We start from the raw sequence: 25,210 nt of genomic DNA on the forward strand, positions 1-25,210 counted from the left end.
TTTATGGCCAAGTACATGGTGTGTCAGTAAGTTAAAGTTGAGCACATGGGGCCTGGAGGGTTGTATCAAGAAATTGATTTGCCTAAATGGAAATGGGAGGTGATCACTATAGATTTAGTTACCGGTCTTCCACGGTCTCAAAATTAATTTGATTCAATTTTGGTCATCGTCGATAGGATGACGAAGTCTGCTCACTTCTTTCTAATAAGAACTACTTTTTCGATAGAGGACTATGCAAAGTTATATCTCCATGAGCTAGTAAAACTGTATGGGGTACCTGTTTTGATTATGTATGATCGTGGTACCTATTTTCTTCTCACTTCTGGCAGTTTTTTTAGAAGGGATTGGGTACTAAAGTGAGTCAGAGTACTACTTTTCATCTTCAGACGGATAGGCAAGCAGAAAGAACTTTCAGACATTAGAGGATATGCTTTAGGCATGTATGATTGATTATGGTTGCATTTGGGTTGAGCATCTACCTTTGTTAGAGTTTGCTTATAATAATAGCAATCGTTTTAGTATTTAGATGGACCTTTTTGAGAAATTGTATAGTAGGAGGTATAGGTCACCTAGTAGTTGGTTTGAGCTTGGTGAGGTGGACATATTTGGTCGGGATTTGGTTTATCAGGCTATGGAAAAGGTGAAGGTGATTTGGGATAGTCTTAAAGCTACCCAAAGTTACCAAAAGTCTATGAGGATGTAACACATAGAGACTTAGAGTTTGAGGTTGGGGATAAGGTGTTCGTAAAGGTATATCCAATGAAGGGATTAATGTGGTTTGGTAACAAGGGAAAGATCAGTCCCTGGTTTATTGGCCCTTGCACAATTTTGCGGAGGTTGGTTATGTTTCTTATGAATTGGAGTTGCCTTCTAGTTTGTCCTCTATTCATCCGGTATTTCATGACTCCATGTTGAAGAAGTGTCTTAGTGATCCCTCCTCGGTTGTTCTTTTGGAAGGGTTGGGTATCTCAGATTCTCTCTCTTATGAAGAAGTTCTAGTTGAGATCTTGGATTAGTAGGTTCATTATTTATGGACCAAAGATGTGTCCTCAGTTAAGGTTCTATGGCGGAACCGCAAGCCGGAAGAGGCTACATAGGAAGCGAAGGAGGACATGAAGTCCAAGAATCTGCATCTATTTTTTTCTCTTGGGATTCGTGCAAAAGGTATGTGTTCTAGAACACATCTTTTTTTCTGAGTTTGTTAAAAGAAAGATTAATGTATTTTCATATATGTTTACTAACTTGGTTAAAGGATGGATTGATATTTGATGACGCAAATGAATCTTGCTTGTGGTTACCCTACATTATCTGTCATTCAGGGACGAATGTTCCTAGTGTGGGAGATTGAAACACCCTGAGTTTCTGGCCCTTAGAAATTTCTTGGATTATTGGTATTTGGATAGGATACGACTAAGGGAAACAACTTGTACACTGGGATACACGTGGTATTAGTTACTAGTATATTGACAAGTGTTGGTTAAGGGGCTAGATTTGGTTTTTGAAATGGGTACGACTTGGGTGGTATGAGTCGTATCGGTGGATACAGGTTGTTTGATTACTTTATTAATCTTAGGCTTGGTAACTTAAGTCTGATCTGAGTAAAAGTGGCTCACCAAGATCCATAAGCCAAGGTACGAGTCGTACCATGGACTCATATAGTGGGCAATGTTCAGTCCTTTTGGGTTTCTATTCTGCTAGGGGTACAGATCATGGGTACTAGTGATATAGTTGGATATGATATGGTTTTGGGTGATTCATACCTTGGACAATGTTGGGTCCGAGGGAGATAACCTTGGGTATAAGTGGTGGGTACTACTCGTATTGGAGGGTATGGCTGGTATGGATAGTCGTACCCACCTGATGATAATTTTGGGAGTTTAAGTGAGGGAAATCTAGACATTTCCCCACTTAATGTAATAAAGACCCACGACTGATATATCTATTAGGAGGTTATTTGCCCTATTATTTTATTCATTAACACTTAGAAACTTCTCTTAAACACTCTACAACTCTCTCTAAGGCTTTTGGGTAAAAAAAGGCTAAGGTTTCATCCTAAAGATTAATTTAGGGCTTGTGTTGGTGATTTCTCTCCATCATCTTCATGGTTTAATTAAGGCATGTTCTCTTCCCTCATTGTTAGTTCCAACTAAAGGCATGGTTTTATACAATGTTTTCATGGTTTCATTATTGTATGGTTTTGGATTTTCAAATATGATTTGGGGGTTTTGGTTATAAATATTTGGTTATGTTTTTTTTTTTTGTGTTTTAATTATGCTTTTATATGCTCTAATAATGGTTTTGGATAATTGGTTGCGTGGGAATGGCTATTTGGTTATTGACTTTGGATTTGGAAATACTATGCCCCCAATATGGTTGGTAAAATGCCTATGAGAATGTTTTTCACTACATTGTTGGATTTTAATGGAGCTTATGAATGGTTTAAACTTGGTAATAGAACCCTAAATGGTTAAATAGTTTGGAATGGTCAAAATGGAATGGTTTTGGTTTAAGTATCATTCTTGTGGGGTACAATGGAATCCCCCAAGTAATCATAATAATGAAACACTTGTGGGGTATATGGGACTCCCCTAAGTTAATTGGTAATGTGATCTATGGGTACATGGGACTCCCTTGATCTAAAAAAGGTTTGGCTAAGGACAATACTTGAAAGTTATAGTCGGTATGATGATACCACTATGCATAGCCTCGGTTAATAAAAATGGTTTGGCTGGTTGGAAATTGGTTTTAATTAGGAAATAATGGTAGGGTGTGATAGCTAATCATGAAGGTGGGAGATCAATGAACGAACACTGGAAACTCATGTTTGCCGACATGAGGGGTAGGTCATGGCGACCTTATATGATACTATGAGGTACATGGGAATCCGCTAAGTACATTATACATTTGAATCATAGAGGGTAAAAGTACTTGGGAATCCCCTACTCGAATGGTATCTCCGGTCTATGCGGCTATACGTATCGGGGATCGTTCAGAGGGTTACACTGGCCCCGTATAACCCACGGGTGGGTAAGGACGGTTAAGCTTTACATACCCATGTAAATAGTTTTAAATGCATGCTAAACTCGATTCCTTTCCCAACATGGTTATATATATGTTTGGTTTGTATTCATATGGTTGGTTTACTTGGTTTTACGGGATGACATTATTTTATCCTTATCCTAAGTTCATGCTAGAGTTCACCCGCTTACCCATCTTCGGGAGACTATATCCCCATGCGATGTAGGAAATAATCATTCTACTGCTCTTGCTTAGCTATCGGACATTCGGGAGCAACTACTGGATTGAAGTGGTGAGCTTCTATCTTTCCAATAGGCTCTATTTCGTGGATATTATTTCATACTTTTGTTTATTTATGGATATTGGTTTTAGCTATGGTTGGTGGCATGCCCCAGTCGAATTTTGGTATTCTTTTGGTTAGAGGCTATTGTAGAACTGCTATGGGTTGGTATGGGTGGGATCGGTATTAGTGTCTGCTTTGGTATTGGCATTGGCATTGGTACTGGGGCTGGTATCGTAGGACTAAATTTATCACTATTCCATCCTTTTTTGTTTTGGGATTATGTATAATTATTACAGAACTCATACAATTATGGTTTGTTGTTTGGTTTGGATATTAGTTGGGTTCAAACGGTTGGACTCGGTTGGGTCAGTATCGGTAATAGACCTATCCCAGAGTCTGTAATTTTGATAGTTACTCTATTTTGTTAGATACTCAAAATTCAGCCAACTCAAGGCAAACAGCTAGAGGTTGGGTTGGGTAATGAGGGTGGTCTCTTATTCTAATCGGACTTAGGATGCCCATTATAACAAAGCCTCGGTTCGGGTCTGGTCAACCAGTTAGTGGTCATCATAGTGGTGCACAGACTGCACATAAGATTTTGCAATCTGGGTACTACTAGACCAACATTAATAGTGATGCACATGACTATGCTAGGGCTTGTGACTAATACCAAAGACAAGAAAACACATTGCAAAGATAAGAGCTTTCAATGACCATGATACTAGGGCTTGGGCTATTTGATGTATGGGACATTAGTTTCATGGGTCCCTTTGTGAGCTCATATGGTATGAAGTACATTTTACTTATGGTTCATTTTGTTTTGAAGTGGGTAGAAGCAGTTGCTCTTCTAAACAAGAAAGGGGTGAGTGCAACCACATTTTTTAGGAAGAGCATTTTCTCCAAATTTGGGACACCAAAGGCAATCATTATTGATGGAGGCTCACATTATTGCATTCGTCTATTTAGAGTATTTCTTGAAAAATATGGTGTGGAACATAGGGTGAAAATGCCCTACATCCACAATCAAGTGGTCAAGTTGAAGTCTCCAATTGTGAGATCAAGTAAATTTTGGCGAGGACTATAAATGCCAAAAAAACAAAATAGGGTAGAAATTTGGAAGATACATTATGGGCTTATCAAACATCATTCAAGACCTCTATTGGTGCTTCTCCATATCACCTTATGCATGGTAAGGCTTGCCACTTTCCTGTTAAACCTGAGCATAAGGCATTTTCGGGCATGAAGAGGTTGAATCTAGAATAGAGTGATATGAAAAATTTAAAAATTTAGCAGTTGAACGAGATGGATGAATTGCATCTTAGATCTTATAAAAGTTCAGCTATGTATAAAGAAAAGATAAATGCATACCATGATGAAAATATAGAAAATTGAGAGTTCACCACTAGTGATAAGATGTTGTTGTTCGAATCCAAGATTTACTTATTTCCTGGAAAGTTGAAGTCAAATGGAAGAGGCCACATTGAGTAATAACAATGTTTCCATATGGTGCAATTGTTGGCCAAAGGGTGAAATACTATCATAGCTATGTTGAAGAGGTCAAGGTTGTATGTAATGTAGATTTGATGGAGCCTTAGTAATCAGGCTCACTCGGGTCATTCCATAATGTTAAATTAGGTAGTACATGATAGTAAATTCATAGGACTAGTTTGATTAAGTTTGAGTAACCAAGCTAGCCACATCGCGCCGCAACATTAAATTAAGCAGTACATGGGAGGAAACCCAAGAATTGGGTACTTGTTTTAATTTTTATTTATAGGTTAAAGTGTGTTATAGTGGGTACAAAATTGGGGATCTAAAAATAAACCAAAATACTTTCTGGTGACTAGGTCCAACGGGTCACCGAACGAGTCATAGGGTAGCCCACCGACTTGTTGAGTGGATCTTTATAGGAGAAAACCCAAGTGGAAATCACTAGTGTCCTAATGACTCTCAAAATGAGTCGTAGCCTTAGGCGATGACTTGTCTCTTTGATTCATAGGGATTGCTGATGACCACCTAGGTAAGTATTTAATTCCTACCCTATGGAGGGAGACAATAACATGTAACCAATAGAAGTGAGTTGTAGGGTCTAGTTGTAGCCACTAGATGAGTGTTGATCCCATATTTTAAATGTGCACGACCCAACCAGAATCGCTATGTAAAACCTAGAATCTATTTGATTCAACATTATTTCCTTTTTTAAATAATAAAAACTTCCTATATTTTTCATAACCGACCTCTATTACCCATTATCGCCACCAAATTTGCCCCACTACCTGCACTCTCCCATTAAAACTCCCAACTTACAAGAAATTCATAAGTCTAAGATAAGTGTTAGGGAATTTTTGGAATCAAAGAGTCCTTCAACCATCCTTGCCTAAAGTTCTAAGTAAGTTCAATTCATTGCTCATTTATTTTCATTAATTGTTACACATGAACTTGTTCTAGAATTATGCTACTAATAATCTATAAAATGACTCCCTAGCTTATAAATTGCTTGAGCACAAACATGGGAGTTTGGGTAATTCGTGCTTATGCCTAAGAACTTGTGTTTTCTTGAAATTTAGGGTGAAGTCTGAGTAACCCTGATGTTGTGATTTATATATGTATAGGAGGAGTGAGTTTCTTACCACTCCCATGATTGAATTGTTGTTCTAAACCAAAAGATGCAATGTAGGAAAATAGTCGACAAGTTTGAAACTCAAAAGCTCTAAATATGCAGTCACTAAGAATCTCACATTGACTAGTACCCTAAGGCAACAAGTCATCGTGCGAGTCATATCCACATACTTTGGTCAAAGAAAGTAAAGTTTCTGAAAGTGCTAAAAATGAGTTACCTAAAGACTTATATGGTAACCTAACAAATCTAAGGTCTACTTGTACTGAGAGCCCTACATTTCACTTTGCAGGATATGACCCAATGAATCATAAGGTAGATTTATTGGGATAACAGTGCATGTTTGAGGATTATAGAATCAACCCTATTAGTCACCCTACGATTTGTAGCCCAAGGCAATAACTCAAGGGCTCTTAGGGATTGTGTTACTGTGAAATACATACTTATTTTAATGATTTATTTTACTAACATGTAATCCCGATAGGTACTATGACAAAAAAGAACAACACTTCAAAAGAAAACAACAAATGGGACAAGCAAACTTCCAAGAAACAAGCTCGCTCTACCTTACAATTGAAAGACATACCTAAAAAGGTGGATCAGGAGTTGAGTGGCTCCGTAGAATAATACCTTATCTCGGGTCTAGTCTAACCATATCCTAGCTTTCCCGGGGGTGGTTAAGAAAGGTTCCATATGATGAACTCCCAAGAATCACCACCAAACTCACCTACTTATCCCAATTTGAAAAGAGAGAGTGTCTACATCTAAATTATAAGAAGAGGGAGACAAAAGTGTCTCTAAGAATAGAAAAGATAAAGGATATAGTAGTCAATCCAAATAAGTGAGTTCAAGGTCTGTCTTAGATGAATCATCAGAGGCTGAAGATGAGAGTACTACTGACATTCCATCACCACCTATTCAACCTCTACTGCCAGCCCAACCTGGTTTACAAATTAAGGCTACAATGGTTTAACTAGTAAATAGGTAGGGCATTCAAGGTATATAGGAGTTATACGAGTGAGACGATGCCATTTCCATAAGTATAGGTTGAATGAAGAGGGGGTTCTATTTAGAGACAATATTAAAGATTATGGGCTTATCTGAGATGCCTACCTTTGAGAGATTGTTCAAAAGTACAAGTTTGGATAGATGGATGAAGAACCTGGTAGATACTACCCAACTTTAGTTCAAGAATTTTATGTCACATATTAGATGTCATTAAAATATTTATATCTAAGAGGTATATCATGGAAAGTTCATGAACCCCTTTAGACATTATTGATTTAGAGGGCCGAGGTGAGTATGTGGGGTAGACTATTTTCTACTTCGTACATGGTGAAGATCATGTGCCTCTAGTTAACATTAAAAAAATTGATTTCTGTATTGATGTGATGAAAAAGGTAAAATCAAAGCAAATCACCAATGGGGATAAGATGGTGCACTTTTGTTGGATGGCAACCATTATTTCTATTAATAACAAAATGCTTCTTGGACGTTGGTACATCCTCAAAAATTTACAAAATAAGTCTAAATTTTGCAACTAAGTCTTAGTGCATATTTGTTTTCCAGATTGGGGCCTATATCTGGTCTTTTAAATCTCGACTAGGATGCCTTAGTGGCTTGTATCATAGAGGGGTATAAGATTGAGATTGTGAAGATCATTTCCCATGAAATTTAAGATAGAGTTGTGAATTCTAAGTACAGTATCCCCTTTTCATATTTATTCATGAAGATATTTATAGAGGGTTGAGTTTCTATCTTACTCGAGGTTGACAATCTTATAGTGGTTTATCGTACTATAGACTTGGGATTGATTTAGGACCAAATGACACCATTTCAAGAGCAAAAGTTGGAGCTGGTGCTGGATTGCTATAGAGTACATTCTAGTAGGATAGACCAATGGATACTGATACCCCCAATTTTATAAAACTTGGGGAGCCCAAGTTAAGTCTTAAAAAGAGACCTCAAGGCTCGAGCCTCAAGATACAATTGAGGCATCTACTTTATCCATATCCCAGCCAATATTAGTCTTTATTTCATATGCTACTAATTTGAGATCATCCATTCCCCACCCACCTAGCGGTGGTTACATCTTTGTATCGTAAGAATTTTTGAATGATTTGTTGAAGATGTTGCTCACTGTTGAGTGAAAAATGGCTAATATTGAGCAAGGATGTCCACTTATGGGTAACAAAGGAGATTTGAGGTAAGTTGTGTGGTATGCAAACCTGCTTTAATAGTTTTAAGAAGAGGATCATTGATAAAGTTGGACAGGTACAATCTTTGGATTTAGCAGGGATTAAAGATAAGTCATCCACACTTCGGGTTGCTATTAAGCATATGCCTTCTATGCCGTACCTATAAGTCTCGACTCCCACCATGCCTATTATTAAAGAGATTGAGGTAGATGAGTTGCCCAATATACATAAAGATTAATAGTGAGAAGGAGAGCAAGCAAAGGAAGAAAAAAACAGAAAAGTATGACTTGAAAAAAGCAACATAGGCAAGCAAGAAAACCTCCCAAGATCATTTATCTAAGGTACATGAGATAAAGTATGGAGTCGGGCGATCTAGATTTTATGAGGCCCTGCTTGGTAATGCTTCTTTTATTGCAAAGAGTGGGGGTACAACAATTTACCCCACTATTTTAACACCATTAAGTGTATCGACAACTACCGGTGCCAATATTGACTAGAGTTCTACAGCCACTGCCTAGGCCACTATTGATAAGACTAGGGCTACTTTTAAGATCCCAACTGAGGATGCTACGTGATCCGTTGCCTTAATAATTTTAGGTATGCCTTTTCCCCTTATTCTTATTTTATTTGATATGAATATAGCGAGGACACTGCATGTTCTTAATATTAGGGGTGGGAGGTGTACCAACACTCAGATTTTTTTTTTTGCTATTATCTTTTCTCCTGGGTGTGCTATTATAGTAGAACCAACATGTTTAGGGTGTTCTTAATCTTTAGTGTTTTATGATTTCTTTAATTAGGAGAAAATTAAGGAACCTTAATGCCGTCATATTTATTTTATGTTTGGGGTGAAGTGTGAGTAACCATGATGGTTTGGTTTTGAAAAAATTCATTTTAAGGATACCCCTCCAAAAGAATTATTTAATGGTGTGTTTTATTTACATTGTGGATCTTATTATGGAATAGAGTTATAGGTATAATAAGTATAGCTTAGCAATGCATGAACTGGATTGGTAGTAAGTGATAATGTAACTTTGTGCCATGTGTGTGCTAGACACATACTTAGTTCACTTTTTGTGTATGATCCAGAACTCTCCTGGTTTTTGTTGCCTAGGTTGTAGGATAGTTGATTAGGATAGAATCATAGGCCACTGTTGAACTAGTCCACTTTTAGCCAAAATGCCCAACCAAGTGGAATGCGTATCCATAGATGCTATGGTTGAGCCTAAATTGACCTATTTTCTTCATTAATCGATTCACCTTCCTTTTTCTATTATAATGAACCTATTTTGGCCCTGATTTGTCATTGGACATTATGTATCTCAAGTCAAGCTAATTTCATAAGTTGAGGGTAGCTATCAAAGGGGTAAGCCAAGTAGGTATTAGGAAGAAGGTTGGTAAAATAATAGAAAAAAGAAAAAGGAAAAGGAAATTGTTCTTGAATAAAGTATAAAAAATAAGAGAGAAATATAAATAAATTGTGAAAAGAAAATAAACCTATCACGACCCAAAAATTAGGGTCATGATGGCACTTACCTCGGAATTAGCCTTAGTATGCAAGCAAAAAACTACCCAAAAATAAACATGCGAATAATAAAAAGGAAACCCATAAAATGAGACTCTAGAACAAAGTTAGGCTATAAAACAACATATAGTAAAATTCGAACAAAATATATAAATCCCAAAAAATGGTGTCATAAGTAAAAGAGAATCTAATACATAGTTTGAATGCAAAAAGTACAAAATCTATATCTGAATACTAGTAAAGACATGATAAGGATAGATGGAGGTTGGAAAAAGGCTCCTAACAGGGAGCTAACTAGGTACTCCAAAAGGTCAACTGCTATCACATAAATCAGTTTTCATGACTCAGACTCACACTGGGATATGCACCATAAGGGTACAGTAGGGGTGAAAACAGTACACTTAAACTCAACAGATATCATAGGCCAATTGAGCAAAGTAGAAAATAACACAAGTGAAATATAGTACGAGCATGTCACCTGTAAATAGAAAATTTCACCTGTAAATAGAAAATTTCCCAAGTGGTAGCTCACACCGTCACCACTAAGATTTCTATAATATTAGATCAAAGAGAAACCACTACACATGAAGTATATAAGGGATCTAAATACATATCATGGGTATATGTAAGGAAACACAAAAAATGCAATGCAATGATACAGGATAGTGGTACTTACGTACATCCCTTCCAATCCTCAATGCTTTAGGACATGACCCATGAGGATTTTACAAATGATATACTTTCATAATTTCCAAAAACCTTACCAACAAATGACCTCAGCCTAGGTTTTTAATACCTCATAATCCACCTTGCTGGCAATGACCATGACCAAGGGTTTTATGAAAAGAATATCGATTTTTTCTATCAAAATCATAATGCCTTAGTGGTATCAAGTCTCATGAACATGTATAGATAATATAAGGATATAATGCTCATAACCAATATAAATGAAGATAAACATAAATTTAATACTAGTATGAACAAGCTCAGAATCTACTACATATGACAATGATTCATGATCTAATCCATTATAGGGCACACTGGTATGTATAGTCATGTAAAGCAGCAATAAACTTATTTAAAATAATTATTTAGGTAACAATCAAGTGATGAAGGAAATTAAATTCTCAAATAAGGCCTATAATATCTAGTCCAGCCCCCACTTTGGCAACACAATAAGAAATTTGGCAAATAATGCACAAGTAAGGCCTAAAATCATCAAATAAAGCCTCTACACGGGCATAACATCATTTACCGCCTATAAAATCAACAATAATATGAAAACAATCCCCCACATGGGAAATAAAACAAAATAAAGTACTCTAAAAATATGGTTCCATGAATAAAGCCCTAACCCATGGCATGCTTAACAAGTTTATTAACTACCCAACCCAGTTTGAAGAATGTTAAGGTATAACCTACCTCAAAATGTTGAAATACAAGCCTAGAAGCCTCAATGCAGAGATTTTTCTCTTCAAGTGGAGTCATTATGAGCTAAGACTATCAAAAACATCATTTATATGTCAAAAAGAAGCTAACAATACTCATATCAACTATATTTAGTATGGATCTAAAATAAGTTTAAAATAAAAGAGGTAAAATTAAAATTTTACTTTAAAAATATGTTCTCTAAGATTGTAGGAATCTCAGATGTAAACCAACCAAAACCAAGCAAAAATGAGGCACAAATCAAAGGAAAACCAATTTAAGAGTTTACCAACTGAACCTCCAAAATTTTAGTTTGAAATCATAATTAATAGGTATTTTTGAAGATATAATCAATAGCAAATTATGGGAATATGAATTAGAAGCTCACCCAAGAAATAATGGAGTAGAAAACCCTCAAAATTTCCTTTTACCAATTCTCCTAGATCCAAAACTGATGAAATTTACAAAAATGGACTATTTATACTGTTCTATAGATAGTATCTCCTGATTGCAGTCAATCTGTTGCATTCATATGGGTCAATACTGACCTAGAAAAATAATTCATCATCGTATTCATGAAGGCCGACAATCCTAACCATATCTTTTACGACAACCCTATCGCTTGCAATGAAGGAGATAACTTGACCCTAACCTAAGGACCCTTTGATTTCTTGTCTCCCTCCTCATCATTATAATAAAGGATAATATCGTTCTCTTCATGAACAAATAAAGGCCTAGATTTGTGAAAAAGGAATGTACCTACACCAGATATCAGCAAATGATGAGTTTTTGGCATGTTAAAATATCTCGAAATATACCCTTGATATTCATTCAGGATCTACAAAAATAAAAAATATATTCTACTAGTCTATTTTTATGTTCCAAATTCACTGCAACATCATATTTTTTAAAAGAGATTGTTTTCAACATATTAGCCCCCGGGACCCCTAAAAGCTTAATTTAACTAGTTTTTAAAATAAGGGTCGAAATGTAAAATAAAGTTTGAGCCTAAACTACCCATGCTACTAACCCAAAATATACATTTTGGATATAATGGAACTGTCCAAATCATTATCCGATGCTCAAAACACAAAATGTTGGCTGAAGTTAAATTAATGACTTTTAAATCCTGTAAGATTCTCAAACTCTCCCAAATTACTCCCAAAAGCTTCAGGAACTGTGCCAACCACCCCCATACCTAAAATCAACATGTAATAATGGGTAAGGGTAAAATGGTTAAAACATATAAAAAATTTACATATCAAGTTATTACAAAACAGCATCTGAAATCTAACAAAAAATAAAAGAGAATAAGGAGAAGAAAATAAAAGAGGTTGAAAAGTAGATCCAAAGAAATTTTGTATCAAAGAGGGTTTATTAACTATATCCATATCTACCATACTTGTCGCTAATCCGAGGAAAGTCCAATAGTAATCCTAGTCCAACCGACTAAAAACTAAGGCGTAGAAAATAAGAGTAAGCCTATGGTATTCACACACATTGTCCAAACTTCTTTGAGAGAGTTAGTGTTTTGAATTCAGTTCCTGATTCTAATTATATCTTTAGTACTACAAGCACACGAGACCTGTTTGTTGTAAGGGCACATGGGTTGCATTGTTGGTTGCTGTCTACTCGGTCAAATGCCATTTGCATATATTGCGTGGTTTTTTTTATATAGACTTTTGATATCTCTTGATACCTTTGTATTATGGTATTGAGAAATGTATATATGCACAATGGCTATTATTAAATCTGAGTAAAGAAGGGTGTTGAAAATATTGTGAATTGACTGTGCAGGTCCCTTAGGTTTCTTTTAGTTAAGCATCATAGTTATATGTTATTTTGTTTCCCTGGGTACATAAAAATATTCAAAGTTGAGGGTGTTGATTTGTCATGATTTCATAGTATTTTCTATGCTTAAAATGAGGAAAATATGCTAAGTCAAGGGCTCCTTTATTTGGATATATTGTTTTTGTGGTAGCTTTGTAAGAAAATAAGATTCAAAAGGGAGAAAAGGAAAAGGATGAAAAATTGGCACAAATGTGGAAACTGATATGGGAGTACGAGTCATTGGGTCATGAGACAACTCATAGTTATAGTCATTGTGACACTAGTAATTTTAGGGCCTTGTAAAGCTGAAGAACTAGCTTACTATGGTAAGAGGCTATGACTCATACGGTTAGGTGATGAGTCATTACGTGGAAAAATCCTGAGCAATAAAGGAAAAGTCTTGAAAGATTAGAAAATTCCCCTAGTGATAAGGAGAGCTCCCTATAACTCATAAGGTGCATCAATGATGCATTACCAACATTCGTCTTGAGTAGAAGAGATTAAAGATATATGATTTGGAAAACTAGTCTAGTGGTAATGGGTCACCCTATGAGTCATAGGGTGACCATATAGATCATCACTAGTTTTGACAAAAGACAAGTCAATGAGTGCCTGAAGACACACAGTAAATCAGAGCTAGACCCTACGAATCTTTGCCTAAGTTAGCCACTACAGACCCCACAATGCTATTTTGTTTACGATAAATTTGCATTATGTCTAAAAATAATCTTAATGAGTTTATTGTTTTAGTTTACATTCTACTACTACTAGTTTCAAGGCATATTGTTACTCTTGCAAGTACAAACATTGATTTTTAAGATTTTAATTCAAAGTGAGATTTGTGGTTTTCATCTTATTATTGTAAGTTCATCATTATGTTTTCTCCTTAGAATTAATATTGTATTCTTGAAGTTGTGCGTAACTAAATTCCATAACTAGGGTTATGGGAACCATGAAGGATTAACAAAGCAGTGTTCAGAGTAAGACATGATTATCAAAGGGTTTTTATTCATGTATTGTGATTCTCTTTAGTTTGATTGATTTTGACAATAGCCAATGTTAGAACTCGCTTTATCCTTCGGAACGAAAGAGGTGTAGCAGATGGGAAAAAGGAATTAACAATGAGACTTTGAGCTATCAATCTCCATTTAATTAGCTTGAGCCGATAAATGGGATAGATGATATGGGATCAATAATAGGGGTGGGTAATGTAAAACTCATGAGATGTTAATTCGTGATTGGAGTTATTCATCTAATAGGGGCGTCAAATCATTTACATGAATATAACCTTTTGATTCTACATGCCAAGCATTGGAAGAGATCACTAGTGCGACAAACCTATAGAATTATGAAGTTATGGAGAACACAGTCCTAGTGTCTCTCATATCTTGGTTACAAATTCAAAAAAATCAATAGTTGTTATTATTATAATTCTAAATTACAAAATCCCCTTTTTAATAGAGATTATTTACTGATTGCTTAGATAAACACTTGATAGATATTTTGATCTATTTCTTGTGGGATTGACTCCAACTTAGTTGGTTTTTATATTTGATCAAAGACCACTTTATACTTTTATCGAAGGTGAAATTTGGGTGACATTCGAGTGGAAGCTTTATATGGTATTATGGGACTTATGTGTCTATTAAATTGCTTTATCTAGCATTGTGTTTCCTGCTAGGGTCTTGACTTGTTAAAATAGGCCTTACTTGAACATTATTGACATTATAATTGATGTCTCACATGATTATTTACACCAGTGGTGCCTTGCAAGGGCTTTTTTTCATAAAACATTGTCATTTTAAGTTGATTCTGAGCTCATTCATACCTGTATTAAATGAATTATTATTTTTATAATGATTGGTTGTGAACATTACAGTCTTATATCCATATCTACATATCTATGAGATTGGTGTCACTAAGAAAAACTTATTTTGACAAAAAATGAGAAACTTTATAGAACTCCAATATCGAGAATGTGCTGGTAAGGTTGATTGAAAAATATTAATTTTGTAAGAAAATGAGACACTTTAAAAAATGCCTATACCCAGGGATGTGCTGGTAAGGTTGACTGTGATATAACATTGAGATTGTAAAGGTATATTGTTTCTCAACCCCCTATGGGTCCTCTCCTGAAACATTGAGACATGGAAGGTGTATACAAATGTCCCACCATCAATGCATCACATTGCATTGTATTTGCATCTTCTTTGTTTCTTTTATGTATTCATTGATGTTTGTATGGTTTCTTTATATATACTTTATGTGTAGTTTTACTATTTCCTTATTATATCGTAGAATTGTTAGTGGGGAAGGTGTAAGCTATCACTTGAGAACTTTTCTATATGTAGGTGACGTGCTCATAGTGTCTTTTACTTGTTTATTTTTATACTTAATCAGTCAGTCTGTGATACATATTAAGTACAAGTGAACCGTACTCACTCCTTTTGTGCCCTTTTTATGTAGATTCTAGCATGAGTATGAGCTATGATAGTTGATTTGTAAGGTGACTATTGATTTTTGGAGTACCTACTGAGCTCCCTATTTGAAGCCTTGTTCCAATCTCCATCTATATTTATCCTATATTTATTATTATTCGGAGACATACATTAGTATTTTTAGTTTTCAAACTATGTATTAAATGCTCTTACTACTTATGACACTGAAAAGTCACAACAACTATGAGTACAGTCCACCTGTACGCAGTAGTTATCATAGGCCAACTGAGAAAAGTAGAAAATAAGATACATAAATACATACAATGAGCACCTCACCTACAAGTACAAAATATCCCAAATGGTAGCTCACACTGTCTTCACTAATAGTTATAAAAGTAAAGAATTCTGCAAAGGAAATAGAACAAATATGCAAAGAATAAAACACAGAAGCACAACACTGGAGATGCATAATGTATGAAATGATATAATGATGATGATGATGATGTGATATGATTGAGGTTATCATATAACCTATGTATACACCTACTAAGCCTAAATGCTTCTAGTTAGGACCCATAGAGTGTTCACAACTCATACACTTTCTCAATACTCAATCCCAATTTTAATATCCATATCTCCTCACTGACTCTTGGACTACGATAGAGGATTTAGTAAAAGTGACCCATTTCTATCAAAAATTATTGTTTTTTTAATAGTACCAATGTCTCATAAATGTATGTGTGATATGAGGATGTAATGCTCATAACTAAACCATTATGAAGATCTCAAATCTATTCAATATATGTACACATGAGCTCAGAATTTACTCAATATGTCAACCATCCATGATTTAGTATAAGCAATGTACCATTGTAATAAATATCAAGTAAGACATTATTAAATATCACATTAACCCCAACTTAGGTATTTCTATCATGAAGAAAGCAAGCAATGTATATACAAGGCCAATAATATCAGATAAATACCCCACACAGTCAACACACAATAAATATCATCTCAAGTCACCAACAACAACAATAAAAGCCCCCTCATAGAAACACAAACATAATAATATCATTGAAATACAGTTTCATGATTATTACCCATACCAATATATTGTGTGTGTGTGTGTATGTATATATTAACTACCCATCTAAGTCTGAAGAAAGTTAAGCCATAACCTACCTCATGATGTCAAAGTCCAAGCCTAAAGCCCTTCAACGCAGAGCTCTCCCCTTTCGAGTGGACTTAGAATAAACTAAAACATACAAATATATTATCTATCACTAAATGGAAGCCATTGATATCCATATTTCCTACTTTTAAGTCGGGGTCAAAACGGACCTCCAAAATGAGTTTTTGAAATGAAAGGGCAAAATCAAAATTTTTATTTAGAAAAAACATACCATGATTAATGGAAGCCATAGGAGAAAAATCAAGTGAAAATAGGTTTAAAATGAGGTTTTAATTAAAAAATTTCTTTTTAGGCCTTCTGGCCAAAAATCCCTATATTTCAATGTAAATTCAAGAGTCAAAAGAGTTTTAAATGGCATAATCAAAGTAAAGTAATTGAAAAAGTGATTTACAGCTTACCCAAGCACAAGAATGGAAGAAATCACCAAATAATTCCTCAACACGAAGATCAAAGTTTTAAAAATGAAGGAAAATAGTGAAAATCACGTTTATACCCACCCATCGCTTAAGCGACGACTTGACCGCTTAAGTGGTCCAACCCAAAGGCATGACGCCACTAAAGCAGTCCCCAGTCGCTAAAGTGGTCAAGTGTCCACTTTAGCGGTGGTTGACCAATTAGCCGGTGTCTGCTAAAACAATGCATGGATTGCTAAAGCAGATACCATTTTAGCGGTCTGTTGGCCGCTAACGTGGTTGCACCAGACTTCAGTTGTATGAACAACTTTGCTAAGTTGCAAAGTTATCGATCCATCCCTCAGAATTCATTCAGAATACCCTGAAGGCAAATGAAATATTCTACTAGACTAAATTAGATATTTCAGACTTAGTGGCGACATCTGATCTTTGAAATGAGAGAGTTTTCACAAAATTAATTCCCGATACCCGATTTCACTAATTTTTGAGTTGAGGGTCGAAATGAGATCCAAAAGCCCTAAAAGTGAACCAACCACGCTACCTACCCAAATTGATGTTTCTGATCTGTTGGAGCAATTCGTTTTGACATATGACACACAGAACAATCAATATTGACTGAAATCAACTATGAGGCCTTTTCAATCTCTAAAAATCAAAAACTCGCCCAAATCATTCTGTATCGCATTGAAAACCATGTCAACCATCCCCAACACCTCAAAAACAACACATAGAAGCCATGAGTAAGGATAAAATGGTCAAAACATATAAAAAGGGAAAGTAAATAGAATCAAATCATTACAAGAATATGTATAGAAACTATATAATCATTTTATAGATATGTATCTTTATAGGATGTGCGTAGAAATTGTCATTGTTAAGTGGAATATGTATCTGAATAATTATTATACCTAAAGATTGTATAAGATATGAATAAAAAATGTACAATTATTGTTATGATGTGCATATAAATTGTATTATTGTTTGTATTTAATATAAATATGCATAGAATGTGTAGAGTAAATGTGTAAATATTATATTATTGAGATAATGTATCAATTAAAAAAATATATTTTTTTTTAAAAGAAAAGCTAAAATAGAGAGCATAAAAAAGAAACATTGAAAAAAATAATGAATGATTTTTTATTTTTCTAAAGTGTAGTAGTGAAATAAAATAACTGAAAAAGTTGAACTCTTTTCTTATAACAAAAATGGAAAAACAATTATTTTCTTAAAAAATGGAACAACAATTCTTTTTAAAAGAAAAAAAAGAGGAAAAGAGACGAAGTCTGCCGGCGAAATGATTAAAATTAGGAATTAATTTTAGCGGTGAATTATAGATAATTAATTTTTTGTTGCTATTTTAGTGAAATTATTTTAGGATGAAATATCATTTTTGTTCTTTCCCCTATCATTGTGTCGGACTTAGTTCGGTAGAAATTACAATGCACGATATATTGCTTATTGAATAGCTAATTTATTATAAATTAATATATATTATTTACAAAAAAAGTAAACAAATACTCCATCGATTTAAAAAAGAATGTCTTACTCTTTTTTAAATTTGTTTCAAAAAGAATAATTTTTTTCTTTTTAGTAATACTTTAATTTTTACTTTTCACATGACATGTATAAAACTATAAGATTAAGGAATATTTTGATATATTTGACTTGACTTTAATTTAAAACTACAAAAATTAATTTTTTTTAGATTTCGTATTAAGTTAAATTAGATCAATCTTTTTAAACGGAGGAAATAGTATAACAATAATCCACTGCATCTCCCAAAAAAGACAAGAAAGAAAAATTATACATTTTAATATATTTCACGAAGGAAAACCCAAAACGGTATTAAAAAGGAGATAGTTTAACGTATCTATTGTTATAAAACAAGAAAGAATAAAGAAGAAGAGTAGAGAGAATAGAGAGAGTAATTGTTGTTTCTTCTCTTGAGGGATGATTTACAATGAAGGAAGCCCTTCTATTTATAGGGGGAATTTGCCTTAGTTTCACACTAAAAGACAAATACATCAAATCCTGATAGACATTAAAGAGATCTTGATAGACATTCACTATAATTAATATAAATCATAACACTCCCCCTTGAATGTCTACAATACGCATATAGGCACCTTTTCTATGTAGGCAGATTGATGGACAAAGATACCGTTTGTCAAATGCTCAATTTTCAAACCAAGGCATAACTTTGTCTTTCCGAGATCTTTCATATCAAAATCTTTCCTTAGGTAATCAATTTCCTTTTGAATCTCTATTGGTATTCCAATAAGGTTTATGTCATCGACATAGACAACAAGTATAATAAACTCCGAGGTTGTTTTCCTTATGAAAACACATGGGTAAATTTCATCATTCGTATAACCTTCTTTAGATAAATATTCACTAAGACGGTTATACCACATTCATCCAGATTACTTCAAACCATACAATGATCTTTGCAATCTAATGGAATACATTTACCGAGGCTTTGAACTATATGCTTTTGGCATTTTAAATTCTTTGAGAATTTTTATGTATATCTCATTATCAAGTGATCGATATAGATAGGCTATTACCACATCCATCAAACGTATTTCAAGTCCCTCATGGATAGTGAAACTAATAAGATAACGCAATGTATTGCATCCATAACTGGTGAATATGTCTCATCATAATCGACACAGGCCATTATGAAAATCCTTGTGCAACAAGGCGTGCTTTATATATTTGTATTTCATTTTTTTTATTTCTTTTTCGCACAAAGACCCATTTATAGCCAACAGGCTTAACACCATTAGGTATTTGAGCTATGGGTCCAAAAACTTCACATCTGGCGAGCGAATTCAATTCAGGTTGAATTGCTTCTTGCCATTTTGTCCAGTCATTTCTTTGTCGACATTCTGTGATAGATCGAGGTTCAAGATCCATGCAAATACATGATCCACTACTATTTTAGATCAATTCAGATTAGTTTCAACATTACTTGAATTTATGGATAGTTCCTCATTTTCTTGAGTCTCAGGCTCATTGATTCCTTCAAGGATATCAACATTGCTCAAATCTTTAACTTCCGTATGTGGATCTTTCATAATGTCATCTTGACCATTCTTTTCTAGAATTTCGATTCTAAGAACCTAATGGTCTGTCATGCTTCAAGTGTGCTTTAGATTCATTAGTTATGACACTAGTGGATGGTCTTTTAGGGATATCAATTCAAATTGGGACATTTTCTGCAGGAATATGTGATTTAGTGATCCTTTTCAAATCTATAAATGCGTCCGGCATTTGATTTGCAATTCTCTGTAGATGAATAATCTTTTGTACTTCTTGCTTACAAATAGAAGCACGTGGATCAAGATGAGATAGTGATGAGTTTTTCCACAAAATTTCTCTTTTGATGTCACTATCTTCTCCCCCTAATTTTGGGAAAAGTATCTCACCAAACCAATAATCTGCAAATCGAGTAGAGAACATATCCCCCATTAAGGGTTCAGGATAGCGAATAATGAAGGGTGATTCAAACCTAACATAAATTTCTAACCTTCTTTGGGGGTCTATCTTGGTGCGGTTTGGTGGTGCTATCGGCACATAAACACCGCACCTAAAAGTTCTCAGATGAGATATATTAGGCTCTTGACCCAGAACCAATTGCAATAGAAAAAATTTATGATAATTTATCGGTCTAAGACGAATAAGTATTGCAGCATGCAAAGTTGCATGACCCCAAACAGAAGTGGGCAACTTAGTTTTCATTAGTAATGGTCTTGCTATCAACTGTAGACGTTTAATTAATGACTCACAAAGACCATTTTGAGTGTGAACATGGGGTACATGATGTTCCACTCTTATCCCTATCGATAAACAATAGTCATTAAATTCTTGGGATGAAAATTCTGCAGCATTATCAAGGCGAATAGACTTGATTTGACTATCAGGAAATTGTGCCCGTAATCATATTATTTGTGCCAACAATTTGCAAATGCCAAGTTGCAAAATGATAAAAGGCACACATGAGACCATCTATAAGAAGTATCTATTCGGACCAGGAAGTATCTAATGACCCACTTGGTGGGTGAATTGGTCCACAAATGTCCCCATGTATGAGTTCCAAGAATGCGGGGGACTCAATCCCAACTTTTGTTGGTGATGGTCTCACAATCAACTTGCCTTGATAACATGCATTACATGAAAATTCACCATTCGAAAGAACCTTCAAGTTCTTTAATGGATATCCATTTGAATTTTTTATTATTCATCTCATCATTATTGATCCTAGATGTCCCAGACAATCATGACAAAGTACAAAAGCATTGGAATCAGTAAACTTCTAGTTTACTATGGAACGTGCCTCAATTACACAAATCTTTTTCCAATACAGGCCAGAAGATAAAGCAGGGAACTTTTCAACAACACATGTCTACCCAGAGACATTCTTGGTGATACCAAGATATTCAAGATTTATCTCATCAAATGTCTTGATATGATAATCATTTTCACAGATATCTTTAAAACTCATCAAGTTTCTATGAGACTTGGGAGAGAACATAGCATTATTTATGATGAGTTTAGTTCCCCTGGACAAGATTATAATGGCTTTGCCAAAGCCTTCAATCAAATCAGCACTACCAGAAATTATAGTAACATTAATCTTGTCCATGTTTAGATGAGAGAAATATTTCTTGTCTTTGAATATCTATGTGTAGTGCCAGAATCAATCAGACAAATATCTTCTTGAAAATTATCCATATATTCAAATAAAATGACATACACCAAATAAGATATATACTAAATTTTTGTACAAAGTGAAAACTTATACTATAAAGAATTATTAATCACACTTTACTAAGAAAAATTAGTACGTACTTGTAGCTTTGCACAACTTTAATATAATAATTATATAAGTTAGTAGTACCATTAAATATTAGGTCACCTCATGCTCATGTTAACTGATACATAGTGTTGATGGAAAATTTAAAGAGATACTACCAGTGATTTTTTTTTTTTAACAAATCTTTCCATTTCATGGTAAACCTTTTCTAGAAGCATACGTTTAAACAAATAATAATTATCACAGTAACAAGAAGTAATGGAAATTATAGCAGCATGCATGTTTTTGGACTAACATCGTGATAGTTTCAAATCTAACGTTATCCTATCTTCTGCTTCCTTCATAGCCTTAAAATCTGTATGCATGTTTGTTTATTTTTATAACCAAAAAGATGACTATAACACATTAATACTGATGGCGTCAAAAATATGATACAGTATCACAGATATGCAGTTAAGCCATCACTAATTTTACCGGAATTTATTGTAAGCAGAGTTTTCTTTTTTTAATAACTAATGCCAAAATTAAAATTCAATTTAATTTAATAATAGACTACAATAATATAATTAAAATAATTAATACTAATAAAAAACTAATACTCATGCAAACAACTACTTTTACATGGTATTTTATTCACTAACTATTATCAATAAAAATAAAATAAAATGAAAAATAATTCATTCTTTCATGTTTACGGAACCATCACCAATCAAGTGATCAATCTTTCCTTCAGGGTGCTCGAAAAAGTTTGCTACATCCAAATATATGATGTCAACAGTATTTTCAGAGAGAAAGTTAGCCTTGAGATTTATCTCTTTCTTCTTTAGTGATGCTTGATAAAGATCAACCAAGTGTTTGAGAGCACGACAATCACATGAATAATGTCTTTTTCCACCACATCAAAAATAAGTAACTACTTCACGTTTCTCATCTTTTCTCCTTTTGTTTGATGAATTATTAACACCCATAACAAGGTTTCTTTCTTGGTCATCATGACCACGACCACAACCACGACCATATCCACAAATACATCCAAGACCAGGGCCGCGACCTTTTCAATGTCTAGGATGGTGAGCGTGCACATCATTTACCTCAGAAATGGTCAGATCCAGTTGGTTAGTTCTCGTAATTTTTCATCAATAAATCATTTATTTTTTCATCCTCTAGAAGATGAGAACTCAGTTCAGTATACTTCTTGAAATCTTTTTCTCGATATTATTGCTGTAAGAGCACATTCGAGGCATGAAAAGTGGAGAGCCTCTTTTTCATTATATCATTATCATTGACCATCTCTCCATAAAGTTTCAATTGAGAATAAATTCTGAACATAGCAGAATTGTATTCATGAACAGACTTATAGTCTTGAAATCATAGATGCATCCACTCATATCGTGCTTTCGGGAGGATGACCATCTTTAAGTGGTCAAACCTTTCTTTTAAGCTGTTCCACAATACGAGTGGATCCTTAGTAGTAAGGTACTCAATTTTTAAAACTTCGTCATGATGATGACGCAAGAAAATCATAGCCTTAGCATGATTTTGACTAGATGTTGCATTTTCATTCTTTATGGCGTCTCCAAGACCAATTGCATCTAGGTGAATTTCAGCATCCAACACACATGAAAGATAGTTCTTGCCCAAACTTTGAAGGGCAACGAACTCACACTTCATAAGATTGTTAGCCATATGGAAAAAGGAAGAAATAAAAAAAATAATACCTTAGTGTTAGCCTTCAAATTTGAGATGGTAGAGTCTCGTGCTGATAACGTGTTATAAGAAAAGAAAGAATAAAGAAGAAGAGTAGAGAGAATAGAGAGAGTAATTGATATTTCTTCTCTTGAGGGATGATTTACAATGAAGGATGCCCTTTTATTTATAGGGGAAATTTTCCCTAGTTTCACACTAAAAGACAAATACATCAAATCCTGATAGACATCAAATAGATATTGATAGATCTTAATAGACATTCACTATAATTGATATATATCATAAAAACTATATTTAATTTTTAAAAAAAGAAGTTTAACTTGGCTAACGGACAAGGGCCAGTAACTACTTTGTAGTTTGTATAGATGTCGAGAAATAGAATTTAGATAATGAATTATATTTTTAATATGCTTTAGATATTTTAAATTTTAATTATGATAATTTATAATATTTTCATGTAATTTTTAAATAATACGTGTTACTCTTTTTGTTCAAACTTTTGTGGCGTTGATAGTCAATTATAGTTTAAAAATAATTTAAGTTTTTAGTTAATGAGATTTATAATCCTTTTTTTCTATTTAAATTTAAGTGGAATTGATGTAATTTCAAGAGTCACTCCAAAATTTTATATCTTTAAAATTTTTTAAGTTGTTAATTATTACTCCCTCCATTTAAAAAAGAATGACCTACTTTGACTTGGCAAAAAATTTAAGAAAATAAAAAAGACTTTTGCATTTTGTGGCCTTAAATTAAAGTTGTGTGAAATGTACCAAAATGTCCTTTAATCTTGTGGTCCTAAACATGTCATGTGGAATGTTGAACTTAAAGTACTGCCAAAAAATGAAAGGGGTCATTGTTTTTTAAACGGACTAAAAAGGAAAGTAGGTCATTCTTTTTTAAATGGAGGGAGTATTATTTATAGTATATTTTAATGTATTTTTAAAATATAGAATAGATTAATTTTTTTAAATATTTTAATTTATTAACTATCTAATTTATAATACTTTTTATGTAATTTTCAAATAATTCCTGTTACTCTCCTTGTCCAAATTTTTAAAGCATTGATAGTCAATTATATTCTTAACTATTCAAATTTAAGTGACGTTGATATGATTTTGAAGAATCAACCAAATTTTTTATATCTTTAAATTTTTTTAAGTTGTTAATTATTGTGATCCATAGTATTTTTTTAAGTATTTTTTAAAAATATATAACATATTAGTTTTTTTTGGATTTTTAGGTTTAAATATTATAAGTTATAATAATTTTTATGTAATTTTCAATTAATATGTGTTACTCTCCTTGTACAAAATTTTGTGGCATTAATAGTCAATTATATTTAAAAATAATTTAAGTTTTTAATTAATGTGATTTATAATAGTTTTTCTTCTATTCCAATCAAATTTCACTAATATAATTTTGAGAGTCAACAAAATATTTTACATTTTAAAAACTTTTTAAGTTATTAATTATTATGATTTACAAAAAAATTGTATTTTTTTTGAAATATATAACAAATTAAAAAAAAAAATAAGACAAACAAATTAAAATGAATGAAAAAATGAAGGCAAGGGGAAGGACCAATAAACTTGTGCCAAAGCAGGGAGATTGACCTTTAAATTTTTAAAGTTGTTAATTATTGTGATTTATAGTATTTTTTACATATTTGTTTTGAAATATATAACAAATTAATTTTTTTTAGATATTTTAAGTTATTAACTATTGTGATTTATAAT

Source organism: Capsicum annuum, chromosome 2, assembly GCF_002878395.1.
Source record: "Capsicum annuum cultivar UCD-10X-F1 chromosome 2, UCD10Xv1.1, whole genome shotgun sequence".
Classification (NCBI taxonomy): domain Eukaryota; kingdom Viridiplantae; phylum Streptophyta; class Magnoliopsida; order Solanales; family Solanaceae; genus Capsicum; species Capsicum annuum.